This window comes from Rhinoderma darwinii, chromosome 2, assembly GCF_050947455.1.
Source record: "Rhinoderma darwinii isolate aRhiDar2 chromosome 2, aRhiDar2.hap1, whole genome shotgun sequence".
In the NCBI taxonomy this organism is placed as follows: domain Eukaryota; kingdom Metazoa; phylum Chordata; class Amphibia; order Anura; family Rhinodermatidae; genus Rhinoderma; species Rhinoderma darwinii.
Window position 1 is genome coordinate 482,423,304 of NC_134688.1, and position 12,119 is coordinate 482,435,422.

The 12,119-nt window shown below is 47.7% G+C and overlaps 1 long non-coding RNA gene across 1 annotated transcript in view; it reads left to right on the top strand.

Moving 5' to 3' along the window:
- The first annotated feature begins 3,021 nt into the window (after positions 1-3,021).
- Positions 3,022-12,119, top strand: part of LOC142741684 (uncharacterized) — a 47,199-nt gene continuing 38,101 nt past the window's right edge. Inside the window, exons 1-2 of the long non-coding RNA XR_012881241.1 lie at positions 3,022-3,239; positions 3,575-3,938. This is a non-coding gene — a long non-coding RNA (uncharacterized LOC142741684). The remainder of the gene's footprint in view (positions 3,240-3,574; positions 3,939-12,119) is intronic.

Here is a 12,119-nt window from a genome sequence, read left to right on the forward strand (position 1 = left end):
AGAGGCATGGACTCGCGGGACAGAGATGTAATATTGCCACTTTACAAAGCATTAGTGAGGCCCCATCTAGAATATGCAGTTCAGTTCTGGGCTCCAGTTCATAGAAAGGATGCCCTGGAGTTGGAAAAAATACAAAGAAGAGCAACGAAGCTAATAGGGGCATGGAGAATTTAAGTTATGAGGAAAGATTGAAAGAATTAAACCTATTTAGCCTTGAAAAAAGATGACTTAGGGGGGACATGATTAACTTATATAAATATATTAATGGCACATACAAAAAATATGGTGATATCCTGTTCCTTGTAAAACCCCCTCAAAAAACAAGGGGGCACTCCCTCCGTCTGGAGAAAAAAAGGTTCAAGCTGCAGAGGCGACAAGGCTTCTTTACAGTAAGAACGGTGAATTTATGGAATAGCCTACCGCAGGAGCTGGTCACAGCAGGGACAGTAGACACCGCAGGAGCCGTCACAGCAGGGACAGTAGACACCGCAGGAGCCGTCACAGCAGGGACAGTAGACACCGCAGGAGCCGTCACAGCAGGGACAGGAGACACCGCAGGAGCTGGTCACAGCAGGGACAGTAGACACCGCAGGAGCTGGTCACAGCAGGGACAGTAGACACCGCAGGAGCTGGTCACAGCAGGGACAGCAGACACCGCAGGAGCTGGTCACAGCAGGGACAGTAGATGGCTTTAAAAAAGGGTTAGATAATTTCCTAGAACAAAAAAATATTAGCTCCTATGTGTAGAAATTTTTCCTTCCCTTTTCCCTTCCCTTGGTTGGACTTGATGGACATGTGTCTTTTTTCAGCCGTACTAACTATGTAACTATGTAACTATGTAACTATGTAACCCTAAGGCCCTTTTACACCGGTGGAGCGAGGGCCGATCAGCGAGACATAGTTGATCGGCGCTCACTTGCTCCTGTCACTCGGAGCTATGGATGGGGAGGAGCGGTCGTTACTCCGATCGCTCGTCCCCACACATTATTATCATGTCGGCAGCGCGTCTCCCGGTTTACACACCAAGATGAGCTGCCGACAACCAGAATATTTCACTTTTTTTAAAACGATACGACCGGCAGATTATCCATCATTTGGTCGTTCATCTGCTGATCGTTCCCCTGTTTACACAGGACAATTATCAGTAACGAGCGTTCTATGAGCTAATTATCTGCCCAATAATCGCCCCGTGTAAAACCCCCTTTAGTCAGGTGACTAGAGGGATAATTTGCATAGCCAGAGGGATAAGTCGCATGACCAGAAGGATAAGTCACCTCTACCACTTCCTGTGCACCCCGCTTATCACCCTCCCCTATTTTGTGTATCCCCTCCGGACCCTGATATACTGGCAGCAGATGGCACTGGGCCCATGGGGACCCCTGGCTCATGATTAACCCCTTCATTGCTGGGAGAGGCTCCAGATGCTGTCCTATAACTAATCCCTCATCTGTTCTTCTCTTGTGTGTTACAGCCGGCCCCATCATGTCCACAGCACCAAGAAGCTTACCATCTAATATGCGTGATGTATTTGCTGCTGGTATATAATCGAGTTCCGCTCAAGTGGAAAGAAGTTCTCCATAATGTGTGATCTTATAGACACCTCAGTGTGCCCCCTCCAGTCCAGAGAAAATAAGGTAAAATACAGTCACTTGGGGTGCAGTCATCTATTCAGTGTGGTCCTGCGTGGGTTAACCAAGTTCATAGTCACAGGATTATATGGTATAATGTACTACAGCCCCCTCTCTATATCCCCCTATAAAATTGTATGTCTCCTCCAGCAGAGAGCAGTGCTGTGTACATATTACTGATGAGGTCAGGAAGACCTGTGATGTCACACATTCACTACTCCAGCAGGGGGCAGTGCTGTGTACATATTACTGATGAGGTCAGGAAGCCCTGTTATGTCATACATTCACTACTCCAGCAGGGGACATTGCTGTGTACATGTTACTGATGAGGTCAGGAAGTCCTGTGATGTCAGACATGGTCTCCACGCAGCAGGGGATGTGCTGTGTACATATTACTGATGTCATGAAGTCCTGTGATGTCACACATGGTCTCCACGCAGCAGGGGAAGTGCTGTGTACATATTACTGATGTCATGAAGTCCTGTGATGTCACACATGGTCTCCACGCAGCAGGGGCAGTGCTGTGTACATATTACTGATGTCATGAAGTCCTGTGATGTCACACATGGTCTCCACCAGCAGGGGGCAATGCTATATACATATTACTGATGTCAGGAAGTCCTGTGATGTCACACATGGTCTCCACCAGCAGGGGCAGTTCTGTGTACATATTGCTGATGTCAGGAAGTCCTGTGATGTCACACATGGTGTCCACCAGCAGGGGCAGTGCTGTGTACATATTGCTGATGTCAGGAAGTCCTGTGATGTCACACATGGTGTCCACCAGCAGGGGCAGTGATGCTGTGTACATATTGCTGATGTCAGGAAGTCCTGTGATGTCACACATGGTCTCCACCAGCAGGGGCAGTGCTGTGTACATATTGCTGATGTCAGGAAGTCCTGTGATGTCACACATGGTCTCCACCAGCAGGGGGCAATGCTATATACATATTGCTGATGTCAGGAAGTCCTGTGATGTCACACATGGTGTCCACCAGCAGGGGCAGTGCTGTGTACATATTACTGATGTCATACATGGTAACCTGTGGTTGAGAGAAATATAAGACATGTAAACGATAATGAAGCGGTAACATATGTGTAACCTGGGGATGATCAGAATTCTTCTCCCTTACAGTAAATGACATATTTCTGTTCTTCTTGGGGAGGGGATTAGTCTGATTATTGCTGCAACATTTCCCTTCAGCTTTGTGCAGAGGAGGTGTCATGGCGGTCAGCGGTCACTCAGTTTGGCTGCTGTGAGCGGTTTTGGGCATCAGTGATAATCTCGTTAAAATCGACTCCGTCATATCAGGTTTTTTTGTAAATGACGCGTTATTACCGTTTTCTGAGGGTGTCGCCATTCACCCCATTATAATAACTTATCCTTAGGAGAGTGATTAATATTTCCGTCGTCTGAAGAGCTTACAGTCTACATCCCGTCATTCGTAGCAGGAGATGCTGTGGTTGAAAGAGTTAAACCAGACTGAGACCTGTGCAAATTCTACATCGCCAAAGCTCATCCAACATGGCCGCCAGCGAATGGCAGAGAAAGCGATGGTGATGTCTGGTCCTGAGGAGGGCCGCAGCTGTGAGACGCAGCCCGGGGTCACGGTAAGACCTTGTTTATATGAGAGAGACCTCCCCAGATATTAGTGTGGTGTGGGGGGGGGGGGGTAGGTCTCAGCTGTGCAGTGGAACGAGGCAGGGGGGGTGTTTATTAGACTCGGCTGTACCAGGGCTGGGGGGCACCTCCACATCATCATGCATCTCTGGGTTTGTCCTAGAAGTAGTGACATATGTCACAAACACTTAGGATCCTTGCGCCGGCACGTACTGTCCAGTGGCGACTTCCCATTAGAGGGGCTTTTAAGTGCGTTCCAGACAGACCCCCATCCTCCCTCCCCACACTCTCATCATCCCTCTCTTCTATTTCCATCTCTGCCCAGCACATCTGAGATCGGTGGTACCCAGGGGACGAGGGCTCATCTGCTGCCTGCGTCCCTCCCCCTCCTCCTCGCTCTCCGTCACTGTCACCATCAGCACCAGAGCGACCCTTCCTATCTCCATGTCATCTACGTGCCCCGGACAGGAGGTCAGACGAATATCTCTCCTGGGTCCCGGAGGTCCGAGGCGGCTACACACACCCAGCGTCGCCCTCCCTCACTCACAGGTGAGGCGTCTTCTGTCTGCGGGTAACATCCTCCGTCCATCTGTGGATCATGTCTACAATCCGTGAATGACACGTCTCCAGCTCAGCACCCCAGATTCAAGCACCGCTGCTGCCCTGATAACCTCATATCTTCCCCGAAGGTGAGTGAGGGGCGACACTTCACACACTGTATTACCAACCTGTGACCCACAAGTTAATTAACAGACACATCAGGCTTGGGGGCAGAGACAGACGACAGGACACTAGTCCATCACCACATGCTGAGCAGACGGTTCTCATCAGTCTATATCTGAGAGCAGCAGCAAAGTCAATAATCTATAATGTGTATTGATGGATCAGCAGCGTCACATGCCACGATGCTCCACCCTGCTGTACCACACACAAGGAAACAAGGAAGATATGTCAGGAGAACAGCAGCAAAGGAGTTAATTACACGCAGTCAGGTAGAATCTGGTAATCTGTTACCATCCATCATGTATTTGATCCATGGGTGATCGGTCATTAATGATCAGTCTGTGGTTGGTTAGTGATGGATCTGTGATCTGGAGGGCAGTGTACCCCTAGAGGGAAGTCCCTCATCTCCGTAATAGATGGGGCACCTCTGAAGTGTTATAATAGGAGGGCTCAATCACCACACCTGGAGAGGGTGGAGGTCATGGGGTGATACCAGGTGTGGGGGCAGGTGATGAGTGTTGATGATAGAAGGTGTATTGGGGTAGTTTTAGGGATTCTGTCAGGTGGGTGGGCAGGACAGGTATTAAACGGAGTGATAGGATATCGGGATGACAGGTGTTAGAGAGGTTAATGACTGGGGGGGACTCCATGACTTGTATCCGCCCCCGGTTTTCTGCTGGCAGACAGGTACCACACAGCTATGGTCTCCAATATTCATTTTGATGGTTTTTATTGCTTAAATCTCATGACTGCAGCACACCTGATATTACCCCCCGCATCTGTTAGGGGGGGGGGACACGAGCCCCTGCATCCCCAATCAAGGAATAAGGAGGGTAGCCTCTGTGTCTTAAGAGTATAGTCAGATGTTGAGGTGCAATTAAGACCACATACAAAAACTGCATCAAAAACTCACATGGGTTTTTACTGAAATTTGGTGCTTTTTTCGATTTGGTAACAGTAAAAAATGCAAATGTATCAAAAAACATCAAATCCTGGTAAAAACGTATGTGCTTTTTGGACCTCAACCGCAATGTCTGATTATACCCTAAGGGTACAGTCCATCCGAGGGCCACACATTATATTCAATGTCTCGTGTGCCTGTCTGGTAGTGGACAGGTAAAGGAAAAAACATTGCAACAGCACTCTGCGAACGCTAGCTAAGACTACCTAATACACTGTATACAAATAAATGTGCATTACTGCTGAATCTACTTACTATAGAGAGGTTCTTAGCGCACATTTTGATCGAATTGTGTGAGCCCACCTGCCACGACAAGGCGACCTCTTTCAAGTGGGTCCCTAACCTGGAAATACACTTCTGTTCTGGGTCTAAGCCTGCAGAATATATTCGGGGTAGATTGGAACCCGCTTTACTCTAATGAAAAGCACCCTTGGGCAGGAGGGAGTAGTTACTTTTTGTTGCTTTTTTGCCACAATGTATCTGTATTTGAAGTCTGGTAAAAGTTAAAATGAAAATCACTTATTAACGAGCTCTTACAATTAGGACTGGCTTTATTGACGAGATCCTATAATTATAACAGGCTTTATTATTGAGCGCTTATAATTAGGACTGACTTTATTAACGAGCTCTTACAATTAGGACTGGCTTTATTAACGAGCTCTTACAATTAGGACTGGCTTTATTAACGAGCTCTCACAATTAGGACTGGCTTTATTAATGAGCTCTTACAATTAGGACTGACTCTATTAATGAGCTCTTGCAATTAGGACTGGCTTTATTAATGAGCTCTCACAATTAGGACTGGCTTTATTAATAAGCTCTTACAATTAGGACTAGCTTTATTAACGAGCTCTTACAATTATTTATTAATGAGCTCTTACAATTAGGAAAGGCTTTATTAATGAGCTCTTACAATTAGGAAAGGCTTTATTAATGAGCTCTTACAATTAGGACTGGCTTTATTAACAAGCTCTTACATTTAGGACTGGCTTTATTAATGAGCTCTCACAATTAGGACTGACTTTATTAATGAGCTCTTGTAATTAGGACTGGCTTTATTAATGAGCTCTTACAATTAGGACTGGCTTTATTAATGAGCTTTTACAATTAGGACTGGCTTTATTAACGAGCTCTCACAATTAGGACTGGCTTTATTAATGAGCTCTTACAATTAGGACTGGCTTTATTAACGAGCTCTCACAATTAGGACTGACTCTATTAATGAGCTCTTGCAATTAGGACTGGCTTTATTAATGAGCTCTCACAATTAGGACTGGCTTTATTAATAAGCTCTTACAATTAGGACTAGCTTTATTAACGAGCTCTTACAATTATTTATTAATGAGCTCTTACAATTAGGACTGGCTTTATTAACGAGCTCTTACAATTAGGAAAGGCTTTATTAATGAGCTCTTACAATTAGGACAGGCTTTATTAACAAGCTCTTACATTTAGGACTGGCTTTATTAATGAGCTCTTGCAATTAGGACTGGCTTTATTAACAAGCTCTTACAATTAGGACTGACTTTATTAATGAGCTCTTGCAATTAGGACTGGCTTTATTAATGAGCTCTTACAATTTGGACTCACTTTATTAAAGAGCTCTCACAATTAGGACTGGCTTTATTAATAAGCTCTTACAATTAGGACTAGCTTTATTAACGAGCTCTTACAATTATTTATTAATGAGCTATTACAATTAGGAAAGGCTTTATTAATGAGCTCTTACAATTAGGACTAGCTTTATTAACGAGCTCTTACAATAAGGAAAGGCTTTATTAATGAGCTCTTACAATTAGGACTGACTTTATTAACGAGCTCTTACAATTAGGACTGGCTTTATTAATGAGCTCTTACAATTAGGACTGGCTTTATTAATGAGCTCTTACAATTAGGACTGGTTTTATTAACGAGCTCTTACAATTAGGACTGGCTTTATTAATGAGCTCTTACAATTTAGACTGGCTTTATTAACGAGCTCTTACATTTAGGACTGGCTTTATTAACAAGCTCTTACAATTAGGACTGGCTTTATCAGATCATAAGAACCTCCTATACTTGCAGACTGCTCAACGCCTAAACTCTCGTCAAGCTCGGTGGGCATTATCCTTCTCCAGATTCGAATTTCAGCTTCACTACAGACCCGCTGGAAAGAATACCAAGGCTGACGCTTTATCTCGCTGTTTTGACCCACAGACCAAGAGCCCAGCCCGCAGTTTATTATAGATCCTAAACGTATTGGGATTGCTGCTCCAGCTGAAGTGGTATACATTCCTTGAGGAAAGACCTACGTACCCCCTAAACAAAGGGATTGTGTTCTTCATTGGGGTCATGCCTCCAGGGTTTCTGGGCAACCTGGCATCAAAAAGACTCTCAATTTGATTAGTACTGGTGGCTTTCCATGTCAAGACACTAAAGACGTTGTTTCAGCCTACACCACCTGCTCTCAGAATAAAGTCTCCCATTTAAAACCTGCTGGCCTTTTGCATCCTCTACCCGTGCCTGACTCTCCCTGGTCGCACATTGCCATGGACTTCATCACCGATCTGCCTAGTTCTGCTGGGTGTACCGTGTTCTCGGTTATAGTGGATCGCTTTTCCAAGATGGCGCACTTCGTACCCCTCTCAAGCCTTCCGTCATCTTCCCGACTGGCAATGCTGTTTATCAAGCACATCTTTCGCCTTCATGATCTTCCTAAGCATATTGTTTCTGACAGAGGAGTTCAGTTCATATCCAAGTTCTGGAGAGCCTTGTGCAAACTGCTGGAGGTCAAACTAGACTTCTCTTCCACGTACCATCTTCAATCCAATGATCAAGTACAGCAGATCAACCAAATTCTTGAAAGTTTCCTCAGGAATTTCGTGTCTCCACGACAAGATGACTGGGCAAGTCTACTTCCATGGGCAGAATTTGCCTACAACAACCATACGGGGGAATCTACCCGCTCTTCTCATTTCTTCTTGGTGTATGGCCAGCACCCAAGAATTCCCCTACCAGTCTCTGCACTTTCTGAGGTTCCTGCTGCTAACACGGTCCACCGCGACTTTGTCTGGATATGGCAGAAGGCCAAGGACTCCATCCACAAAGCCGTAGCCAGTTTTAAGAGAGACGCGGATAAAAGACGCAGGATACCGCCGCAGCTCCTTCCTGGGGATAAAGTCTGGCTGTCCACCCGGTACATGCGTCTGAAGACCCCTTGTTATAAGCTAGCTCCTCGGTTTCTGGGTCCCTATGAGATAAAAAAAACAAATCAATCCAGTAACTTTCAGACTTTGCCTTCCTCAGTCTCTGAAATTCTCTAATTCCTTCCACATTTCTTTGCTGAAACACACTATATTCATCCGATTAAAAAAAAAAATTCCTGTCCATCCTGCTCCTGCGGCTGATGCCGAATTTGAAATTCAAGAGATCTTAGATGTCAAACGATCACGGGAGAGATGATGGTACCTAGTGGACTGGAAGGATTATGGTCCTGAGGAGAGATCATGGGAGCCCGTGCAGAATATCAACGCCCCAGCTCTCATCAAGGACTTTGAGCGAAGGTTTCCAAGCAAGCCCAAAAAAATGGGGAGTAAAGGGGAGGGTAATGTAACGGCTGCTGCGCCGTTCCCCGCCTTCCCCACTGCCACTGCTCCGGTTCCTGCGCCCTCCATTACCACATGCTCATCCCGAGCTCCACTTACCCGACCTGGACGCTCTGCTGGCCCTGGGCGGCGTCAGGTAAGTGCATCCCTTACCTCCCTCCGTGGCCGTTATCCTGCAGTCACTAGAGGGTGCGCGCGCTGACTCGTTCTGTCTTAAAGGGCCAGCGCGTGCCTTAATTCAAAAGACTTCCTATTTAAGGTTCCTCCTTCCTTTCATCCATGCTTGTTCAACCAAGTTCCCCGTGAGTTTCCCTGTGCCCTGGTTCTCTGTTTCCTTCCCTTCTGCCATTGTCTGGATTTCCCGTTGCTGACCCCTGCCTGAACTTGACTATCCTTGCCTGCCTTGACCTATTGCTTCCATACACGTTACGTCGCCTGCCTTGACCTATTGCTTCCATACCCGTTAGGACGTCTGTTGCCTGTCCTGTCGTCTGCCTTGCAATCCGACCGCCTCTACCCGCTGTGCCAAGCGTTGCCTGGGTTCCAAGCATCATCTCCCAGACGACACCGAGGATCCACGAACAAACCGGTGAGAACCGTTATAGTGGAGTTCGAACCGGAACCGAGCAAAGAACAACGACCACCTGGCTTGACGAGGATTTAACCGCTGAGCCGTCTGTAGATAGGTCAGGTTCTTGTGATCCATGAAGACCAGGATAGGATCGTCTGCGCCTTCCAGTAGGTGTCTCCACTCCTGCAGAGCCAGCTTGATGGCAAGTAACTCCCGGTCCCTAATCGAGTAGTTGTGCTCTGCGGAAGGAAACAGCTTAGAATAGTAGCCACATACCACAGTCTTGCCTTTCAAACCTTTCTGGAGCAATAGTGCACCAGCACCAACCGAGGAAGCGTCCACCTCTAATGAAAACTGTAGGGATACATCAGTAAAGAATACAAGCTGACGTGAAGGCTTTTTTTAAGGATTCAAATGCGGCTTCTGCCTCCGGAGTCCACACCTTGGAATTCATGCCCTTTTTAGTGAGGGTGGATATGGGAGCTGTTAATGAAGAGAAGTTGGGAATGAACATCCGGTAGAAGTTGGCGAATCCCAGGAAGCGCTGTATGGCCTTTAAGCCTTGGCCATTGCAAGACAGCCTTTACCTTCTCAGGGTCCATCTTGAGGCCCTGATCAGAGATGATGTAGCCCAGGAAGGGAAGAGACTTTTTTTCAAACACGCACTTCTCCAGCTTGGCATAGAGATGATTCTCCCTTAAACGAAGCAACACCTGGCGGACATGACTCTGAAGAGTTACTGGATCTGGGAAAAAAATAAAAATGTCATCGAGATACACCACAACACAGACATAGAGGAGATCACGAAAAATGGCATTGACAAGTTCTTGAAACACCGCAGGGGGCGTTACACAGGCCGAAGGGCATGACCAGATATTCATAGTGCCCATCACGAGTATTAAATGCAGTATTCCACTCGTCACCTTGACGAATCCGGATCAGATTGTAGGCACCCCAGAGGTCCAGTTTAAAAAAAGTGTTTGCCCCGGTATGCGATCAAACAGTTCCGAAATCAAAGGCAATGGGTACCTGTTCTTCACCGTGATCTGGTTGAGGCCTCGGTAGTCAATGCAGGGTCGGGTGGATCCATCTTTTTTCTTGACAAAGAAAAACCCAGCTCCGGCCGGGGATGAGGATTTATGAATGAAGCCCCTCTCCAGATTCTCATTAATATAGGCAGACATAGACTGGGTCTCAGGCAAGGAGAGTACACTCTACCGCGAGGAGGGGACAAATCAGGAACCAAGTCGATCGGACAATCATACGCTCGATGTGGCGGCAAGATCTCTGCTTCCTTCTTATCGAAGACATCAGAGAACATAGAGTAACAAGAGGGCAACCCTGCCAATGACTGATGCGGAGGAGACTGCGGTGGATGGATATGACCCTGCAGTGGTCGAGACACTTGTGATCCCACTGGAGAACCTCTCCAGAGTTCCAATCCAGGACTGGGGCATGCAAACGGAGCCAAGGCAAACCCAGCAGCACGGGGTTGACGGCTTTGGGCAGGACAAAGAGGGAAATGAGCTCAGAGTAAAGGACTCCCATTTGTAGTCTCAATGGCTTGGTCACAGACAAAACTGGGTCAGGCAATGGCAGTCCATCTACCGAGGCAACGATCAACGGCCTTTCCAGCAGGACAGTGGGCAACTGAAGAAGAGCCACAAGGTCTTGGCAGATTAAATTGGCTGCAGAGCCAGAGTCCAGGTAGGCAGAAACCGGATGGGGCTTCTCATCAGCAATGATGGTCACGGAAATGAATAGTTTGGAAGAGAGATCTCGATTAAATGCAGTAGCGCCCAGGGTTGTCTCTCCAACCAAACCTAGGCGTTGGGGTTTTTTGGCTTCTGAGGACACAGACGCACGACTTGGCCATCGAGGCCGCAATATAAACAGAGTACAGAGGTGCGCCTGCGCTGTTTCTCTTGAACGGACAATTTCCACCTGCATCGGAACCTCGGGCAAAGCAGAAGAAGGCGGCAAGAGGGGTTGCTGGAAGTTGGGCGCCAGTCTAGGAAGCCGTCTCTCCTGCCGAACCTCATGAGATCTCTCCCTGAGCCTTATGTCCACCCGAGTAGCCAGTAGAATCAGGTCGTACAAGGCAGGTGGTGGATCTCGAGCAGCAAGTTCGTCCTTGATCTCGGGCGATAGACCATGCTAGAAGGATGCTACCAAGGCCTCATTGTTCCAGTACAGTTCTCCTGCCAGGGTCCGTAACTGTTTGGTGTATTCGCCCACAGAGGTGTCCTCTTGGCGAAGCTTAAAGATATCAGTGGCTGCTGACGAGACTCGTCCTAGCTCCTCGAAAACAGTACGGAATAACCGCACAAACCCCTGGAAGTCTTGGGTCTCGGGTCCCTGACGTTCACAGATTGGGTTCGCTCATGCCAGGGCCTTTGCCGGCAAGTAGAGACACGATGAAGGCGATCTTGGCTTCATCCGACGGAAATGCTTGGGCGTGCAGGGAAAAATGGATATGGCATTGGTTCAGAAACCCTCTGCACGTACTTGTGTCTCCATGGAACCGAGAAGGTAATGGCAGCGATAACCGAGAATGGAACCGAACTGGAACTGCCAGGAGGTGTAGCAGGAGGGTTGAACGGAGGAGCTTGCATAGGGGCTGGAAGGGAAGAAGCTAGCATCCCTAGCTGCTGTGCCATGGAGTCCACTGCCACAAGAAGTTGATCCTGTCTTGCTCGGAGATCCTTCAGGTCCGCCTGCATGGCTTGGGAGGGTGACTTGCCCTTGAATTGACCAGCAGGGTCCATGGCCTGAGCGTACTGTCACGATGCGGGGTGTGGACCCACTGGGCCATACCGCGTAGCGGGATGGCAGCTAGCCAAACAGGTATAGCACAAGAGTCTATAGTCCAGAAAGGGTACCTGTGGCAAATAGGACAGTAGCAAGGCAGGCTCGGCTGGGACAAGTCAGCAGGTAGACGTCAGGCGTGGAGTAGCAGAACAGGCGTGGAATACAGCACAACACAACAACAGCTTCAGTACGGCACTAGACCAGGACAGCACGGGAAACA